Raw genomic sequence first — 21054 nt, 5'->3', positions numbered from 1 at the left:
CTAAATAAGCCATCTCGCTTTTTGTTGTTGAAAGGTAGCAGCAGTATGTTTGCTATGGTCCGTTCCATAAATACCCACTTGGCAAATAGACCTTTTCACACCTGGATGTGCTTTTTGAAGACATGCAGAAAAAAAAAAAAAAAAAAACCTTCCCAAGTGTGTATTCCTTCCTGACTCTTCAGACTAAAGATGAAATTGCTTAAAATAAAAGGAAAAATAAAAATCTGCTTGCTTCAGTGTACATTTGGAAGGTTACAAAAATTGAGCTAAATATTGATGTTTGCTTTTTTGGTATTTTTGTCTTTTAATTGACAAGTTAATGAGGTACTTCCTTGGATGAGATCATTTTCTGTGAACTTGGGAAGAATCACTTTGCCTGTTTGTCCGTGGACACATGGAAAATACATCATTTGAGCATATGTTGTTTATTTATTACACTGAAATATTTCAGTAATGTGTAAAGATATGAATAATAAATTTAATACATACTTGTTTTCTCACCAAGCACTTTTGTGTTAGCCTTATATTTTATGTAGGACTACTTTTTCCCTTTTGTTAATTTGAAGAATTGAAGCATTTAAAATATGATTTAAGTGCTCTAGTATTAATTCATTCCCCAGACTTAGCTATTCTTCTAAGTATGATATGTGCCATTCTCATTCACTTTTTTTTTGGTGGTACTGAGAATTAACCCAGAGCTTCGTATGCTTGCTAGACACATGCTCTCCCACTTGAGCCATACCATCAGTTGTTTTATTTATTTTGCTTTAGTTATTTTTCATTTTTCTTGGGATTGGATTTGGACTATTTTCCTTCTAACTGTGATTCACAACTAGTATTACAAATTGGGAATCACCTAGGTTGTTGGTTGAGATGGAGTTTGGCAAACTTTTTGCTTCGGCTGTCCTTTATCAAAATCCTTCTATTTCTGCTTCCCCAAAAGCAGGGATTACATGTGTGGGCCTCTATGCCTGGCTAGAATATACTATTCTAAGTGATTTGATCACATTTATACCCTTTTTGAAAGTACATGAGAATTTTGTTTTTCTGTATCTTTGCCAATTCTAGGATTATATTCACTTCAAAAATGTTATCCAGTTTGATGAGTATGATTTTCATACAATTACTGGCTACAAAATGTTTCTGTTTTATTGTTACCCAATTTCTTTCCTTTTCATATTTTTTAATTGTTCCTGTTTCATTCTGTTTTTTAAAATTCATTTAGAAGTATTCTTTAATCTCATTATAAATGCATTATAATACTTTTTCTCAGTTTAGGTTGTTTTTGGCTTTTTTTTTTTAAAGTATGGGGACTTGAACTTGGGTGCTTGAGGCTTGCTGGGAATGTGTTCTACTGTATCTTTATTTTTGCGGGTTATTTTAGACATAGGATTTCTCTCGTTGCCCTAATGTGTACATGGGCAGTGTGGTTGTTTTAGGCTTCTCATCCTTGCTAGGATAAAGGGTGTAGGCTACTGTATAAAGTTTCTACTATCAAAACGGAGTCTTGTAGACTTTTCTGTTTAGATAGGCCTAGAACTTTACTCTTCTCAGTCGCAGTTTCCTGCGACAGAATGACAGAATGAAAAGCGGCTCCACTGTTTTCAGCTCTGGGTTGAGTGGGGGTCCATTATATGCTTTTGTACTCAACAAACCTTCCGTTATCAGCCTCCCAAGTAGCTAGAATTACAGCCTTGTTTTGTTTGTTTGAGACAGAGTCTCACTAGCTAGCCTAGAACTTTTTGTTTATCCTAGGCTGGTCTTGAACACAGTATCTTCCTACTTTAGCCCCCTGGGTGTTGGGGATTACAGGCAAGTACTGTCACATCAGGCTTTACTATTTCTTTTTCTGTACAATGGTTTTAATTTCAAAACTGATGAATTATTGTATTTCCTACTTAAAGTCACAAAGTTAACGATCTTTATTCTCTACCAGGTTTGCATAATAGAATGACCTTATACAGTTAAATAATTTTGTTTGTATATAGATAAATGATATTAGTCTTGAGATATAACAACCTCAGTCTAAATTGTGTAGACACATTTTTATATAGACTGTAACTGAGAACTTACCCCTTAAATAAGTTTGATCATGGATTGATTAATGAGATGTTCTTGTAAGGAAGAACTTTAGAGATCATCTGGAGCTAACTGGAAGAGAGATATAGGAGGTACTTCCAGAGACACACAGGAAGTACTTCCAGAATTACTTGTATTGACAGTACATTTTAAGTATGGTGCAGCCTACTGTCTTCATTGCATGAGAAGCCTTTCTTACCTTGGACTGAAGTTTTTACTACTGGCAAATTAATTACAGCTTGGCCTGAATAAAATAATGAATTCCGATTTACATCCATAAAAATAAAACACTCATCCTAGATATTTTCAGGATAAAATAATGAATCACTTTGTTCTTAACTGTGCAGGAAAAAAAAAACCCAACAAGTTATTTCACATGCAAGCAGTAGTTAATTGTGATTTTTATTCAGTAATGAGAGAATTTATAAAAATAACTTGACATCAGTTTTATTGAGGATTGTCTGTGATTCTAGAGGGTATATTTTCTTTTGTGAGCTTTTGATCAAACATGCTTTTACTATGGGCTAGATTCTGAGAGACAATCTGACTGTAACGAGATCCCACAGTTTTTCTCATCCACATCAGTATCTTTCTGCTATACTGCCCCTTCTTCAACTAACTAAAAGGATTATTTAGCCAGTATCAATCTACTACCAGACTCTTTAAGCTCAAAGATGAAATGAAGTACATTTCTTGTGCTCAAAATAAGTGTCTCAAGATCTTTTTTTACTATGTTTTTAAGGGACTATTACAGAGGAACTTCAGCGTGAGTGACAGTTGACAAAGATGTGGTTGCCCGGCAACTGGCAATTTAAATAACTAGGAGTTGATACGATTTATCAACCTGATAAACAGCGAGGACTTTAATATACTCTGAAGGACTGCTACAGATGTTGCGTGGAGCTATTTATATGTGTTGATTTCTCTCCATTTTAATATACGTGAACACACACACACACATATTCACACACAGAGAGAGATTTTCCCTGCATATGAACCAGAATATAACAGGTAAAGGCTGTACTTTTTCCCTGTGAGGCATTATTAGAAGTTGCTTATCACAATAAAAAATGATTTTATCTTCTTTTGTTTTTAATAGTGTTCAATAGTGTTTCAGAGGATTGAGTACCAGATTTTAAATCTTATTCCTGTTGATACGATTGGCAATTTCCTTATATTTGATAGATTCGATTGTTTGCAACTTTTCTCTATTTCTTAAAATGGAGTGGCAGTGACTCTTGATTCTTCATACAAACAGTGAGGTTTAATTGGATGGAAGTAGAGTGAGTTAGCTTAATTGCTTAGCTTGTTTTCCTTATAGAACCATCAAAAGCTTCATTTCCTCTTGAGTTTTGTGGCTACCTGGGGCAGGTGAACCTGTCTTTGCAGCCTCCTCAACCCTTAGTGGGCATCTTCTATTCAGGTCTTCCACAAAGGATAAAAAATAAATAAAGCTACAACTCACATTAGGCTAAAATAATGTAGTAACCCAAAGTATACTTCATCCTGATATTAGGTCAGAACTGTTACAGAGAACTCATGGTATATTTGAGATGCAGTCTGAATACATTTTCTTGAGGGTGGAATGTACCACAAGCAACAGATAACTATCAATGTGATGCTACTAGCACAGAAATAGAGTTTTTTTTTATTCCTTCTGGTCCTGGGCCTGGGTACTGTCCATGGACTTCTTTTGCTCACTTGAACCACAGTGCCCACTTGGGGTTTTTTCTGAGGATTTTATTGGAGATAATCTCATGGACTTCCTTGCTTGAGTTGACTTTGAACTGCAATCCTCAGATCTCAGCTTCCTGAGTAGCTAGAATTATGTGTAGGCATGAGCCACCAGTGCCTGGCATAGACATAATTTTGAGGCTAATTTGGACATGAAAATATTTTGCAACACAGATAATGCAAGAAAATAACTATTTTAATAAAGAAATACAGGTTGAGGACACAGCTAGGTAACTTGTAAATTATTTCTTGACATTACTTACAAGTTATTAGAGGTAAGACTTAGGAAACTTTTGGAAGAAGGAGGACATGTGGTGTGCGCATGCACGCAAACGCGCACGTGTGTGTGTGTGTGTGTGTGTGTGTGTGTGTATGTGTGTGTGCGTGCGTGCGTGCATATGCATGGATGTGCATGCAGCCTATCTGTGGCTTAAACTCTTGAGTTGTGTTCTACCACTTGAGCCACAGCTTCACTTTTACTTAATTGGAGATAAGAGTCTCATAGACTTTCCTGCCAGGGCTGACTTTGAGCCATGATCCTCAGATCTCAGCTTTCTGAGTAGCTAGGATTACAGGCATGAGCCACTGGTGCCCCACTAAGAGGACATTTTTGCTAACCATACATGTTTGAATAAAATTAATGTGCTAATCTTACATGCCACTTTTTCATTTTTCCTTCTCCCTCTATACTAAGAAAGCTGACTTCAAGTTCCTTTAGCATTTGTGCTATACTATTTCTGTCAGGAAGTAACAGCTATCAGGGCTATAGTATTTTAAATTCTAGGCACAGTTTGCAACTGAGAGACCTAGACTGACATAATGACATTTCTTACTTACTGAGCACTATGTTAAATATTTTCAATATATTCTCCTTCATCCTTAGTGACCCTGCAGTAGCTATTAGGTCCAGCAACTTACTGGTGAAGAAGGGAAGTTCAGAGTGGTGAAACCATTTGCCTTTGAACATGCAGAAGAAAAATCAGAGAAATAGAATTTGTACTATGAGCAGTCAGACTCCAAAGCCGATCCAGGTTTTATGGGGCTTCTAGTATAGTTATGGTTTGTTATTCTGTTTCGTTATTGTTCAACGCATAGGCTCCTTTCTCCAGTTAAACTCTTTCTTCATTGTTAGAATCAGCATGGGAAAAAAATGATGTTCTGACCTCTTATCTCCCAAATTCTTATTCATATTCTTTGATAAGTACAGAGTCTACATTTTCAGAGAAGTCTTGGACCCACACTCTGAGAAATCCCTAAAATGATCTTTGTGAGGCAGGAACTGTAGCTCTTTATTCTGTATTGTACATAGATAGAAAAGTCAATACTAATTGGTAGGATCATATTCCAAGAACAAAATTTCTGATCTGATGACTTACTTGTTACACATTAATGTTTTCTGAAAAATTGCTTGTATGTGTTAACAAGGAAATATCTGTGGGAAAAAAGGGGGGAAATGTAGGCTGGAAAAGTACCAGAGAGAGCTGGAATTGAGAGATGAAAAAGAGATAAGAATGGGTGGTGTGAGTTGGCTTCAGCTCATTAGAAAAGGGTCAGAGAAGCGATGGTCTATTTAACTGAAAGAAATTCTGTAGAATCCCACAGAGCAGGGATGAAGTGGAAATGAAATCATTGATAGTATTATGTTGTACATGGGAAAGGGTCCCATCCATATAACCTTTGATTTTTGAGCAGTGGACCCTGTAGCTCAAGGTTGATCTTGATTTCCTTCTTCATTGTATAGGAATTTTGCTGTTCCATGTTTGTGTGTCTTATCTGGCTTAAAACTGGAGGGACCTCTACCAGTAAACTAGTGAGTGAACTGAAATAGAAAGATAGGTGTTAGGGTCTATTGAAATTCTCAAGGTGACCTGTAAAATGATAGAAAAGTTCTTTGGAAAAGAATCTATACTTTATGAGGCAAATCTCTTCAAATTTCTACAAAATAGTAGTTTTGAATTTTTTTTTAAAAAAACTAATCTTTAAATGTTTGCCTTTCTATCAACATCCAAGTGATTTTTTTATACAAGTAACGTCAGTGAGAGATTAAATTAGGCATTTATATTCAACAGCAAAGGCTAGCATAGTATTTTTTCCTTAGAAATAGAGTTGCCTTGTGAAAGAAAGACAGGCAAGAAGCTTTAGTAATTAACTCTGTTTTGTAACCCCCTGGAGTGAGAAAGCTGAATGGTCTTGCTTAGGACTTTGCTTCCCACTCAAGAGATTCCTTGTGTCACTCTTTTCTCTTGGGATGGCATTAGGCCTGAAGTAAAGTACAACTTCTACACTAATGATAATAATAGCCAACATTTTCAGTACTTACTACTTACCTGATTATTTCACTTTATTCCCTCCAAGCCTCACAGTGACCCTATAAGTTAAATAATTCATGCTTAAGTAACTGAAGCTCAGAGAGGTTAATTGACTTCTAGACACCCAGCTAGGGAGATATTTTACCAGGCACTTTGCTGCGTGTGGATACTGTTAGATCTTCCAGAGGTAGGATCCAGCATTAAAGAAATCTCAGAACTTTTATTTTTTTCATAATGTACACAATATTGGAGTTTGGACAAAAAAGAACCATGTCACTTTAAATTACAATGATGGATAGAAGTCTTTTGTATTTGGCTTGCTGATCATAACCTGTGCCTCTATACTGGTGAGGTGGTGAGTAGACCGGGGAAGCCAGATTCTTTTAAGCATGCTTGATGGGGCAGTTTTCTGCAGCGAAGGTTACAGTGTCCGAGTTACAAAGCCCTCCTGCTGCACCGATATCAGAGGTTGTCTGTTATAAGTTCCTTTACTTCCACTATTACTTCCTTTTCACAATTCTATTTTGGACTTCTGTCCCAGGTGTATTTACAGGTAGACAAAGCATATAGTTTTTTTCCCTTTTCTTTTCTAACAATCTTTTTTCCATGACTGAAAAGGAATCTGTGTGTCCCACAGTTTCCGGGCATTTTGGATTTCATTTTAAACTCAAATTGGTGATAATGATGACTGTGAACCCCTATAGTCCAAGGAAGGAAGTTGCAGATAGGGGTCTTCAAAAATAAACCAATAAGTCTCAATGAAGTAATGCCTTCGGATAAAATGATCTTTATTATATAAAGGCTACTTGGAATATAAGTTAAATACTGAATACCCTGTGTGTGAAGCCCAATGTTTTTTTAAAAATGAGGCTTACTACTAAAAAGATCTATTTTTGTTAGTGCAGGTATTGTAGGTTGGCAGGATTTCTTCTTATGAAATGAAATATCCAGCCGACTATCCCTGATTATGTTATATATTTTTAGATGCTACCAGTAAGTTATATTTATAGTATAGACTTCTGAATCCCATCTTAAATATGCAAAATACATGCATAACTAACCTCCCTATAGCTTCATTCCCTGCTCTGTATTGTACCCTAAACTGTAGCCTGTTTTTAAATGGTTCTCCTCAAAGTCATATAAGAGAGCTTATTACTTGCTTTTTAAATGTAATTACAGAGCCAAGCACTGGTGGCTATGATTCTAGTTACTCAGAAGTCTGAGATCTGAGGATCGTTGGAAGTTAGCCTGAGCAGACAAAACTGTGAGACTCCTCTCTCCAATTATCCAGCAAAAAGTCAGAAGTGGAGGTATGACTCAGGTAGTAGAAAGCCCTTGAGTGAAAAAGCTAGCCAAGAATGCCAGACCTTGAGTTCAAGCTCCAGTACTGGTACAAAAATAATGTGATCTCAGAGAGTGTATGTGAGAGGTGACCCTCTGGTGACATAGTCTGTGCTTAGCTATGATCTAAAGGCAACATCAGGACACAACTGTCAGTGCAGATGAGCACTGAAACCAATAGTCTTGCATAGATGATAATTCTCAAGAGACCACAATAAACTGAAAGGAATTGTGTTACAAGTCTTTGCCAGGATGTTAGGTGAACCAGAGAATCATATACGGGTTGTAGCATTAAAGAGGGTTCAAGGATGAATTGTATATCATTAGTGTGGCTCTTGCCTGGGCCCTCCAGTTTCTCAATCGTGAGTTCCATCCTTTTCCTAAATACAGTTAGGAGCAGTATGGGCATTAACATCACAGTCCCACTTTTGCTACTGGAGATGTAGGGGACATGCCTCTGTATTCCATTTTGTGTCTCGATGGATAGTGAGTGGTTTGATTATTTTTGATACAGACTTGAGACTATAAGAACTTGTCTAAATTTTTTAAATTGAATTTCCTTAGAGAAGACATTATGAAACTGTTAAGTGAGAACATGTATACTTCTAATGGCTAGAGAAACTGTTTCAATTGAAGAGCCTAAGAGATGGCTCTGTCTTAGACAATACAATCCATGGGCAATTTTGGAGAGATGATAACTGATGTTTTTACCAGCCCCTTGAAGGCACCCACCCCAACTGAGTTTCTTCTTCCTAGATGATGGCCAACTCTACACGACTTTTTATTCCTTCTCTAATTAAATGAAAGTACTACACTCCAGTCCATGTGAATTACATTGCAACAAAATGAATAAAATATTCTGTTCCTCAAATTAGGTAACTACATTGTTTTATTCCTATGTTCACTCATTTGCCAAGAGTCAATTTTGCAACTGCCGTGTATCAGGTACTCTGCTTGGCTTAGAGACTGTTGAGATGAATTTTGTACAGTTCCTCAACTGAGGAATGTGCTCTTATGGTAGATAAAAGTATTAACTTATGCATAACATAAGGAATGTTATTATGGCACAATTCCCAGGGGCAACAGAGATGAGAAAAGTAACCTTTTACTTGGGGTGATTGGTGAAGATGTCCCATGTACATGACCTCAAAGAGTCCAAAGTAAGAGTTGGAGAGCTCATCGTATTTGCAGAAGGATGTGCAAAAGCATAAATGTGTGAATGCAAATGAGAATATACAGGAATAATCAGGACTAATTCGGGAATGCATTTCAGTAACCACTGCTCATTTGAGGATTTACTCTGCTGGTACTTGTGCCTTAGTGGTTCTTGAGAATGTTAAGCCTTAGACCAGGAATAATGATTGATTTCCTAGAGCCAGAGGATTGTAAAAAGATGAAAAGAAGGAAAGTGAGAACATGAGGATGGAGGAAACTGATTATGAAGAAATTTGTATGCCAGCTAAGGAGTGTATGACCCAAGTATTTTACTCTCTTTAATTCATGCATCCATCTATATGTGCTCTGGAAACAAACATACTGGCAAGAATACCAGATGAAGAATCCAATCATAAACAAAAAAAATATTAAGTCAGTCAATATCAATAATTAAGTATCAATAATTAAGTAGGATCCAAGATAGGAAAGATCTTTTCTGTGGTTGGTTTTGGTGGCATTGGAGTTTGAATTTTAATTCAGGGTGTTGCATTTGCTAGGCAAGTACTTTGTCATCTGAGAGCCACACCCCAGCCCTGTGTGTTTAGTTATTTTTCAAGCAGGGTCTCATGTTTTTGGCCTGGATAGGCTTGAACTAGAATCCTCTTACTTGTGCTTCTCATCTAACTGCACTGTCAGTGATGTGCCACTACATTCAGTTTTTCTTAATTGACATTTGATCTCATTAACTTTTTGCCTATACTGGCCTTCAAACTGTGAACCTGCCTATCTTTACTTCCTGAGTAGTTGGGATTACTAGTGTGAACAATGGTGCCTGCTGACAATGAAAAATATTTATGAGGTCAGTGTTCTGGCTCTTTTGCCTGTCTGGGGTAAATGTAAGAAACAGGGAAAGGAAATAGAATCTCAGGTTTCATGGTGAGTGGCAGTGTCTGAGATGGTGTCAGCAAGGGTTCAACTGAATAGGATGTGAAAAGCAATTTTCTAGTGTTTTTCTCCAAGGAAGAAATTATGGCAGGACTTTAGGTTCTGAGACATAGGAGAGAGACCATGGGTCTGAGGAATTTCTTGTGTTCAGTGAACTGGCATAGTGGTCCAATCTACCAATAAACTGCCTGTACAGTGGGTGAGATAATTGAGTCAGCTCAAAAAGCCTGCTGTATTGAAGAATCAGAGATAATGGCTCCATCTGTGAGAAGGGCCTGCAGCTGAGTGAGAATGACTTTGTAGACTGAACCGTACATTAAAACTTGCCCTAAGACTGGGAAAGATATATTAGAGACACATAAATGAGTTTTTTTGTTAGCTACATCAGCTACAAAAAAAAGCCTTCTACTTTCTTAGTAGCATGCTATTGAAACATACCAGTTCACTAAAAGAAGGAAGAAGGAAGAAAGAAAAGTGTAATGTGATGCTTAGAGTACAATTTAGAACATTCCAAAGGAATGTTGTGGTGTTCAAGGAACATGGAGTCTAAATCAAAGTTGAGAGTTCTTGCTGTGAGTTGCTTTGTAGATATTTATTCCAATTTTAAACTAATTTCACCTTTTGTGACTGAGTTCAGTCTACGAAGTGGAGTCTGTTAGTAAGAGATCAGTAACTGGACAGACCAGTAATGAAATTGTGACCCTCTAACTGGGTAGTAGTGTATTGGTATTCAAAACTATCTAAGAGAATGACCTATACTTTTTTATTTTTATTCATTTTTTATTGTAAAAATAGAGTACAGAGGGGCTACAGTTACACGAGTAAGGTAATGAGCATTTTCTATTGAGCATTGTTACCTCTTCCTTTGTTTTTCCCCTACCATCCCTTCCCTCCCCCCTCCCCAACTCCCCACTACCCTTTCTCCCCCACCCAAGTTGTAAAAGTTTGTTTTCAACATAGTGTCTTGTACATCTCATTGTTACGATGGGTCAACCTGAATCCTTATTTCAGCATTTTGTTATTTCCCTTCCCCTCCCCAAATTAGAAAAATGTATATACAAGATGCAGGGCAACGGAATCAAATACAGTGAAAACAGGGGTTATACCGTGGGTGAAGAACATACAAGAGAAACAAAAAAAAATCACACAATACATTTTAGATACATAAAACACAATAGCAAGAAAGAAAAAACAAGTTGTGTCCCTATCTTGGGTTTCATTTCACTTAATATCATCTTATATGGTCATATGTACATAGCTTTGGCCTTTTCTGCTTGTCCTCGGCATATACTAGGTTATTGCAAATAAGGGAAAACATGGGACCTATGTTTCTTTGGGCCTGGCTTTCTTCACTTAATATAATTTTTTCCAAGTCTTTCCATTTCCTAACGAATGGGACAATGTCGAGAATGACCTGTATTTCTTTGAGGAACAACAAAGAATATTGCCAGAAAGTCAGAAGACCAGCTTATCCAGTCGTCCACATATTCAGGGACAAAGCATTTAAAAATAATAAACAAGTAAGTTTACTTGAAAGTGAAAGGAAAGCCTGAAAGAAAGTAGTGAGAACCTCCTCTATCTGGAAAGGAGGCAAAGAAGTGTCCAGTGGAGGTTCCTCCCATAGCTCCTTTCCTGAAGGCAGGGACAAATCTTCAAAACTAAGGCTCACATTCATCTGGAAAGGGAGAATGAGAACAGCACATTCTTATCTCAAAGGGCTGTTGTAGAGATCAGAGATCATATTCTCTTCCCAAGTATGTAGATAAGCGAAGATATTCTAAGATGTCACCCCTTGGGATGTTTTCCCTGTGCCGAATTCCAAGATATGTTAGCAATAGCGTACTTGTAAGTAGAGAGAGATGATCTTTTGGAAGTGAAAACTTTTAGTTCACTTTTGTGGATCCAAGTAGCTGAAAGAATATAGTTAAAAATGGGAATAACCATTTCTAGCTCTTGAGAGAAAAAGGTGCACAGCAGTGTTTTGTTTTTATGGCACTTGTGTTAATCTCCTTCAGTGTATATTTTTGTAGCATGGGAAAACTCATGTTTAAATTAATTGAAACTGTTAGTTGAAAGAATATATAGCTCTGTTGTATACTCTGAGAATGTGTGTTCATAGACTGCATTCCTTTTTTGTTCTTTTTTGGGGTATTTACTTATTTGAAGAGCAGCTTCCTATGATTTTGAAATCGCATTTTGTAAGACTGACAAGAATATGGGGGAGGGGGGGAAACTTGCCTAAAAAGTCAGCACATGGATGAAGAAGGGTGAAATGATTTGAGAATAAATTGCCTATTTTCGTGACCATTGACATTTACAAAATTCTGTTAATTTTGTCCCTAATGGATATAGATTAAACTGTGAATCTGCCAATTTTGTGACAATAAGGAGAGCGAGGGCAGGCACATATAACAGATCTATACTCTTGAAAGATTTTAGGAGAACTCTTTAAATAGTTATATTCCAGTTATGAATTACTGATTGTAGTAATAATTTTGATTTAATGTGGCTTATCAAAGATGGAAATGCAACAAATGGAAATGATTGTAGATCAACATAGGGCTTTCATAATGTTAGAAAGATATATCATGATTAGGCCGTTATTTAAAAGGTTGAGTATCAAAGGGAGTTGTTTAAATTTCAAATGGGTCGATATTTGGAAGCCAGATTGCTAATTCCATCTCAGATTCACTTTTCAGTTCAAGTCTATAGCTATGAAGACAAAACCTAATAGTTGCACAACTACACACAAGTCATTATGTCATGGACAGCTGCCGCCATGTGTGCTACCAGTAGAAGTACAAGGCAAAAGTTACCATTGTTACACTTTTATTAATTATTGGTTAAGTTGGGAAGTTGAAGTATGTTTACAAATATCAGCTGTGCAAAAGGACACTGTAGAGTAAAAATATGTATTTTTTAAACAGACTGCCAAAATGGAAGGCACTTTTCAGAGCTACTTTACTTATTTTATTTGCTTTGTTTTGCTTTATTTTGAGACAGAATCTGGGTATGTAGCCATGCTGGTTGTGAACTCAAGATCCTCTTATATCTACCTTCTGAATACTGGGATTACAGACCTGTGCCATCATGCCTAGACTCTGTTAGTCATTTTTAATTTAAAATTAGCTATGCTGAAAATCAAGAATGTATCTAGAGCATATACATATATATAAGCATTTATGCTTATAGTGGTTTATACTATAATGTAAAAATATAAAAATGATAAAAATCTTGAAATCAGGGCTGGGAAGGTGGCTTAGTGGTAGAGTGTTTGCCTAGCATGCATGAAGCCATGGGTTCTATTCCTCAATACCACAAACACAGAAAAATCCGAAATTTGCTCTGTGGCTCAAGGTAAAGTGCTAGCCTTGAGCAAAAAAGGTCAGGGACAGTGCCCAGGCCTTGAGTTCAAGCTCCATGGCTGGCAAAAATAATATCTTGAAATCATCTTTGTCAATTTAAGACAGTCCATGAATTTAAATAAACTTTTATTTCTCTTTATGTATATTGAATTATGAATCATGCAACTTTTTTTTACCTATTAGGTAAAGGGGAAGGCCATAAAAGAAGAGTTATCAATTAGAATGATTCTTCTGAAAATAATATCAAATGTGGTGATATGTCTGAAAGTCCTTTTTCACTCTAAGAAAGTATCCAAATGATTTTATCATTATAATGAATTTTACATAAGCATCTTTTTATTTACATTTTGCTATCAGAATGTTCATTTCCTTATATATAAATGAAGGAAGATTATGTTCCTTTGCAAATATTTTATTAATCTTTTAAGTACTTGTATAAAAGAGTTCCACAAATCAGAGTGCAATGCATCTTGATCAATGTCAATCCTTCCATCATTCTTCCACATCTACTTCTTATTATTCTAATCTTCATAGATTTACTTTCTTATTGACATGAAAATTAGTGTTCTTGAGATAATGCCAACAAAACTCATCAGAGTGTTTCTTGAATATGAATTATTCAGATGTACATTTTTACTATTACTAATACTTGCTTGGCACTGGTGGCTCATGCTTATAACCCTAGCTACTCAGGAGGTTGAGATCTGAGGAGTATGGTTTGAAGCCAGCCTGGGCAGGAAAGTCAGTGAGACTTTTACCTCCAGTTAACCACCAAAAAGCCAAAGTGAAGTTCGAAGGATAAGGTTCTAACCTCAAGTAAAAAGAAGCTCAGGGACAAATGCCCAGCCCTGAATTCAAGTCTGGAGGCCAGCTCTGCTCCCCTGTACTCCTCCCCCTACACAAATCTTAATATTTACGAATCACTGAAGACAGGATGAGAAGTAGCTTGGTATATCTGATGAGCTGTACTGGTTTGTTTTAATAAGTAGGTAGCAAATTTAAATTTAGAAACAATATAGGTATTCTTGGTGATATGTAATTCTACAAAGAAAAGTGTGTATTTATATCCAGGTTTTATGCTTGGGAAAAAATAATCATAACACTCAAAATACTGATGAGAAAAACGAGTCACAATAAATATGTTGGATTCTTAAGATACAGAAATGTACAATTCTCAGACTTACAGCATCTGTCTATAAAAATAGTGTGATTGGGCTGTACTATTTTAGTAAAGTACTCATTAAGTGTAGCATTAAAAGCTGCTGCTTCTTTTTCTTAAGTCTGACGTTCCAGTAAACTGTTAAGGAAATGCCCTTACAATTGCTTTTCCTCTGTCTAAGTGCCTAAAAGTAGGAATGCATTCAAATTAAAAGCAGAAAGTCCCTTAAATTCCTTTCATGTCATCAAACCAACCTGTTAGAGCTGCTCCTGGAAAGATTGGCTATTAATGCTTTCAGCTGGAACAACCATGAAAGACTTGAGAAATAGCAATTGTAGTGGGAAGTTTTCTGTCACTCAGAGTCTGTATGATCCATTTGTTTCCATTGAAGCCATCAAGTTTTCTTTTCCCCTCAGCAAGTCCTATCTCAAGTAAATATTTGACAGTGATATAATTAAAAATGCTATGATGAGATATTCATGTGTAAAACTCCAACGTATTTGTAATTTCTTTAATAGTATTAATAATGGGAAATCGTAAGTAGTGAAGTAATCATAACTATAAGAAGTGCTTTCTCATGCATAGATTCCTTCTAGACCTATTACTTTATTTCCATTTTTTGTGTGTGTTGGAGCTTCAACTCAGGGTCTCATGCTCTCCTGTTCACGCTTACCTTGTTTTGCCACAACTCTACTTCTAGCTTTTTGTTTTTATTTTTTGCTGGTTAATTGGAGATAGAGTTTCAAATATTTTTCTGCCTGAAATTTGAGCTACAATTCTCAGATCTCAGGTACTTGAGGCAGTTAGGATTAGAATTGTGAGTCATTGTTGCCCAGCTGTTAATTTATTAAATTTTATTTTTTCATTTTATTTTGTTTATTTATTTTTGTCGGTTGTAGGGCTTCAACTCAGGGCTGGGGCACTGTCCCTGAGCCTCTTTATGCTCATGGATAGCACTCTACCACTTGAGCCCCACTTCTGGTTTTTGAGTGGTTAATTGGAGATAAGAGTCTGACAGGGATTTTTCTGCCCAGGTTAGCTTTGAACTGCGATCTTCAGATCTCAGCCTCCTGAGTAGCTAGGATTACAGGCATGAGCTACGGGTGCCCAGCTCATTTTCTTTTATTTTGCTGTGCAGATCAAACACAGAATTTCATGTATCCAGGTGAGGGCTGTACCACTGGTTTACTCTTTTATAGATAAAGAATTAGAAACCTGAGAGGTTGATGTGTACTACCTCAAAAGACCTAGTCAAGCTGTGGCAGAGTTGAGGTTCAAGGCCAACTCTCTATGTTTCCTTTTTGGTGTGATTGACATATTTGTATCTTACACATTGCATTCTGCTTGCATTCTAGGTTTCTCTGCCAGCCCTTCTCAGACCACCAGTGCCAGCTGAACACAGGCTCTTCCTCTGAATCCTCATCCATCAGTCCTGATTCCCACAATGAGCTCGCCAGTGCAGCCAGGTCAGTCTTGTTGTTTTTATAGTAGTAATATATTTTATGTGAATGATGTTGCTTTATGTCACACCAAATCAAGCGACTGAAATAATGAAGGAACCTTTCTTTCCCTGAGGAAGATTAATTGATAGAACAATAAATTTTCAACTTTGAATACTATAATTCAACCCAGATTGCTTTCTGGGCAACTTATTTCATTTGTAGTGTTGTCTGAACACTAAGCTTTTATTTTTCTGTTTTCAATATACCATTCCGATAGCATTTTATGAAGTTATAAATATTAAATATGACTCAGGAATCTAATTTGCACTCATAGTCTTTCTGACCTAATGTGTCTATTTGCTTTTAGATTATGCTGTGGGGTTTGGGAATTAGCTCGTGGAATGCCTCCACCTCCATCTCTTTGACACACAGGAAGATATTTTTCCTCCCCACCCTTCTTTGCTGCCACTCCTGTTTCCTATATACATATTTAATAATAATCTCAGCACCTGCTTCCTCCATATCCAGAGGGTTATGTGTGGCTTGTGTAGTGCTGTGATCAGCAGCCAACACCCAGTGACACCACAGGAACAGGGCGTCACTCTTGGAACAAATATTATACCAGTTTTGACAGTGGTGGATACCATGGTAAGTCACAGAAAAATTATACAATAATTTTATGCTTGCATTATTATAGGAGCATTCATTTCTGTACCTTCTTCCATCTGTTGATATACTTTAGTTTATACAGTTCTCTAGGTCAAAGTTACTGTAAGATGATACTTAGAGATCAAAACAGGACACCTTTTGCCAAAATTTTTACTCTCTGGAGTGTTGCACCCTGATTAGCTGCTCTTGAATTCCACCATCTCATCAACCTTGCTCCACACTTTTCAATAGGCTGCCAATGTGTGTGCTGAGTTTGGAAGTGGAAATTATGGGAAAGGATAACTGTGATTATTGATTCTGAAGGAGGAACTGAAGATTTCTCACAGTCTTTAGTCACAGCTGTGATGGAACAATTTGGTGTCATGTTGCTAGTTTAAACAGAGGAAGAGTTATCTGCTACTGTCTCTGAGTCCCTGCATAGCCCAGTAGTTCCCAAATTTCAGTGTGCATTAACATCACTTAAAGCAAGCCCCTAACTATAGTATTTGATTAAATAGATATAGGATAGGGTTAGAGAATTGTAATTTTCACAGATTCTCTTAGGTGGTGATGCTATTGCTGCCTGTAGACCATGCATGCTTCAGGAACTGCAAATGTTTCCTTCTTTACCTGCTCCTCATACGCTCTTCACAGAGCCTTACTGAAGTGTGCACTATCTTGCTCACTACAATTGTAATATAGTGTTAATCTTAAAAAGTTTATTGCAAAGGTGATGGATAGAAAGGTTACAGTTACATAAGTCAGGTAATGAGTATATTCCTTTTGAAAAGTGTCACCTCCTCCCTATTATTAATCTTTCTATTGAGATGAACTGGTAATAATTTCTGCATCATATACACACAACTTAAATAGGTATCTGTCTATCTGTATATAAATTTAATGTCTCCATATTGTACACTTTAATAGAAACATTTAATTTAGAACCATTATGGTCAAATATTTGGCAACTAACAATATTTGGCAACTAGAATCAACATACCCTGTTCCCAGAGAATATTGATTTTATAACATTGATTTTTTTGTTGTTGTTGTCAGTTGTGGGGCTTTGACTGTGGGGCCTTGGCATTGTCCCTGAGCTCCTTTGCTCAAGACTTGTGCTCTACCACTTTGAGTAGCTGCTCTACTTCCAGTTTTCTAGTGGTTTATTGGAGATAAGAGTCTCACGAACTTTCCTGCCTTGGCTAGCTTTGAACAAAGGTCCTCAGATCTCAGCCTCCTGAATAGCTAGGATTACAGCTGTGAGCCACCAGTGCCCAGCTTAAAGCACTGATTTTTACAACATGAAAATATCCTTTGAGGCTGCTATTTTAATGAAAAGTAGCATGCTAGTCATGATACTTTTTCAATTAGGAGAAGGAAAAAAGTGAAGGATACGTGAGACAAACACTGAATGAATGAAGTTCACTTGCCTTTAAGGTCATTAACATTTCTTTTATATATTCATTTCTTATACATAATTCTTTTGGCCTAGAATAACATTATGCAGAGGTCATAGTCAACTCAGATGTTTATATGAATGGAATCTGAGGTTGAGAAATATCAAAGGAAATGGGCTGGGTGGGTGAGTCTCTTCTACTTATTGCAAGTAATAAACACTGATCAGGGATCTGAAATGCATTTTATGTGGATAAAAGAAAATGTTCTTGGCACAAACACGAAGTATTCTTCTGTTGTGATTACCTAGTATCTTATGTTGCCAAATGTATTCTATTAGCAAAATAAAACTTGATCATTTGAGTTAGAAAAAGTATTTGCTTGTCTTTTTGTTTTTAAACTATCTAAACAATTAAATTGGTCTTAGGCAATCATCATCCATTTATTTTGCTTTTTGTTTCACAAATGGCTCCCACAAGTCATCCTGAACTACAAAGATAGATTGACTTCAGTAGTTCCAGAAATTCTTTGAAAAGTTGTTATTCAAACTATTTAAATTTTTGTGAAAATTGGTTTCCAGATAAAATTCTTATTTTTCCCATGCATTGACACTGTTCTCAGAAGTGATTTTTCTATCCATATTCAGATACTATTGATATCAGGTACAGACTGGTTGTATTCAGTCAAACAGTGCTGATTTTTGTATATTTTATTTTACTCCTAGTATCCCAATACTGTTCTAAGCTAGACCATTAGGTATTTTGGGGGAGGGAAAATAAAGAGGGAAACTGAATATGACTAGCAGACAACTGCTGCAGTTGGACTGATCATTCATTAGTTTAAAACTTACCAAGTGTCTGTCTTATTCCAGGACATATATTGAGCAATAGGAACACAAAAAGTGTCTACCCTGTGGACAAACAGAAACAAAGCAAAATCAAAAACCACAAAAATAAAAAAAACAAAAAAATAAAACTTTAGTGGGAAAGACAAATGTTAATAGTTTTTAGTTTATTCAAGATCTTAAGTATTTTGATAAAGATAAGACTATAAATTTATTTCTTTGGATACTATTTCTGGTAACTTGCCTTTTGAAAGATTGCTAAGTTTAGAAGGTCTTCTGTAACATTTACCAAACATATTAGATTAAAAAAATCAACCAGGGTTATTGTGAAACATGAATACAGATCTCTGAATTCCTCCACTAATGATCCTCATAGTATTACCTTGTAGGGAATGGGAGTTGGGCAGTAGATACCATAATACACAGTGGAGAATTGCACTTTAATCTGCACTCTGTCCAATAGTATTAGAGTATCTTTGAGATTCTATGAAAACATAAAGTATTAAGTCCTATCTCAATGTAAGCCTTTTGTGAACTAAGTTATGGAAATTTTTGTTATTTGGTCCTTACTAGAAAGGATGTTAGACAACTGGGACTGTTGTTACAGCTAATCATTTGGGGGCGGGAAATTCTGGGGGTTTACAGGTATTCTGTGCTAAGGTGCATCAGTTTCAAGAGGGGGAGGTACAGAGTACATTTGTTTCTCTTCAGGCAAAGTTTACGCCTGTGTTGTTCCAGAGCACATTTTTAGAAGAATCACAAGATTTTAGAAAATATGATTGGAACCTAGACACTTAATAAGAGGTACATTAACTCTAAGATGATTGATTTTAATATGATGTTTACATTTATAAAACTAGTTTGCGTGGTGTAACTTCGTTGGCAAATGTATTCAAAGGAATTTTGCAAACATATAACAGCCAATGTGCATGTATTCCCTAGAATTGTAGGTTTGGAAGGCACAAGTGGCTATGGCTGTACTGAAAAGTCTGATACCATTAATTTATTGTTTCAGTTGCTTTTGCTAGTCCTGGAACTTCAAACCAGGGCCTGGGCACTGGCCCTGAGCATTTTCTCTCAAGGTTAGTGCTCTACCATTCAAGCCACAGCTCTACTTCCAGCTTTTTGGTGGTTAATTGAATATAACTCTCATGGGCTTTCTTGATCAGGTTAGCATTGAACTTCAGTCTTCAGATCTCAGCCTCCTGAGTAGCTAGGATTAAAAACATGACCCATAGGCATCTGGCCATGACATTAGTTTTTAGGCTCATTGTATAAATTAGCTATTTCTCTATTTCATAATCATACAGAAACACATCTATCAATGTTCTATTCTATTCTACCCATATGGAGTGGGAGAACCTTACTACTTATATCAGCTAAAGGTTTTAGCGAGATCCATCTTCTATTAATTTTTCCATATAATATTTACTTTTTCATGGGCAAATCTTGGGTCAAAATTGGTTAAGGGATTTCCCCTCATGCCTCAGTTTTACAAAACAGCTGCATTCTCTTATAGAAATGTAGATTTAACAAATAATGCATTGTTTCTTTTCAGAATAACTAAAAAATTATATTCAAATTGTTTTTCCACAAAAGTAGATATCTATATGGATTTGCTAATTAATAGGAGTTAATTGTTTTATAATATAAATGGAGATCCAAGTGTCATATTGTACCCTATATATATATATATATATATAATTATTTGCTAAGCAAATTACAACTAAATATTTAAAAAATTTTTAAAAATGTAGATTTAACTAATGATCAAAACATTCTTTGAAATATGATTTGTTTTGAAAATGCTAAGTAGTATAAACAATTTGAGGGCAAGCATTAATAAAAGCTTCACTGCAAGCCATTTTTAAAGAGAACTAATAAAAGCTTCACAGTTCAATTAATACGGTACAACATCGGATTTTCTAGAAGCATATGGGACCCAGAAGGCCTGCCCCTGTTTTTAAAATTTACGAACTCTTTAATGATTCACCACTCTTACTCCAGTGCATTACCCACTGTGGTGCCGTTTAGCCATTAAGCAGGAAACTAAAACCAGGACAAAGCTACAAACAAATATCATAAGGTCCAAGTGGATACTTTTCTTCAGTTTGTTCACAATATGTTACCATAAAAATGAAAGTTAAATGAAATAGAGTCGTAGGACAAGTCAAGTAGGTTATGACTTCCCCAGAGAAGTATGATCACTTGGCTTTGTAATGAAATGCAGGTCAAGTCCCATTACAAGAAGCTTTATGTAACTAAAATGTTTTCAGGCTAATGGTCAGTAATCTATTTCAACTAGTATTCAGGAAAAATATTGTAACATAATAAAGTAAATTAGTTCCTTATTTTGTTATGACAGAATTTAATATCACGGTACAGTATTAATGGGTAGCACTCTAGGTTAAATTTATTATATTGTTTTAGAATTTTTATTTTTGCTCTCAAGTCAAAGTTAAGGGATCTGGTTAGTTGCTGTTTATCAGTGTAAATTTCTGAATCCAGTATTCAGATTTGAAGCATAAACTTGAGAAGGTGTTTTCTTTATTTTCCAGGAGACAATGTGTTAAAAGTGAGGCACAGATCTTTCTCCCAAATATTCAGTTTAAATTTGTTTGCAAGTATATTCCCAAAT

This window comes from Dipodomys ordii, unplaced genomic scaffold, assembly GCF_000151885.1.
Source record: "Dipodomys ordii isolate 6190 unplaced genomic scaffold, Dord_2.0 Scaffold72, whole genome shotgun sequence".
NCBI lineage: Eukaryota > Metazoa > Chordata > Mammalia > Rodentia > Heteromyidae > Dipodomys > Dipodomys ordii.
Note: the sequence above shows the minus strand (reverse complement) of the source record.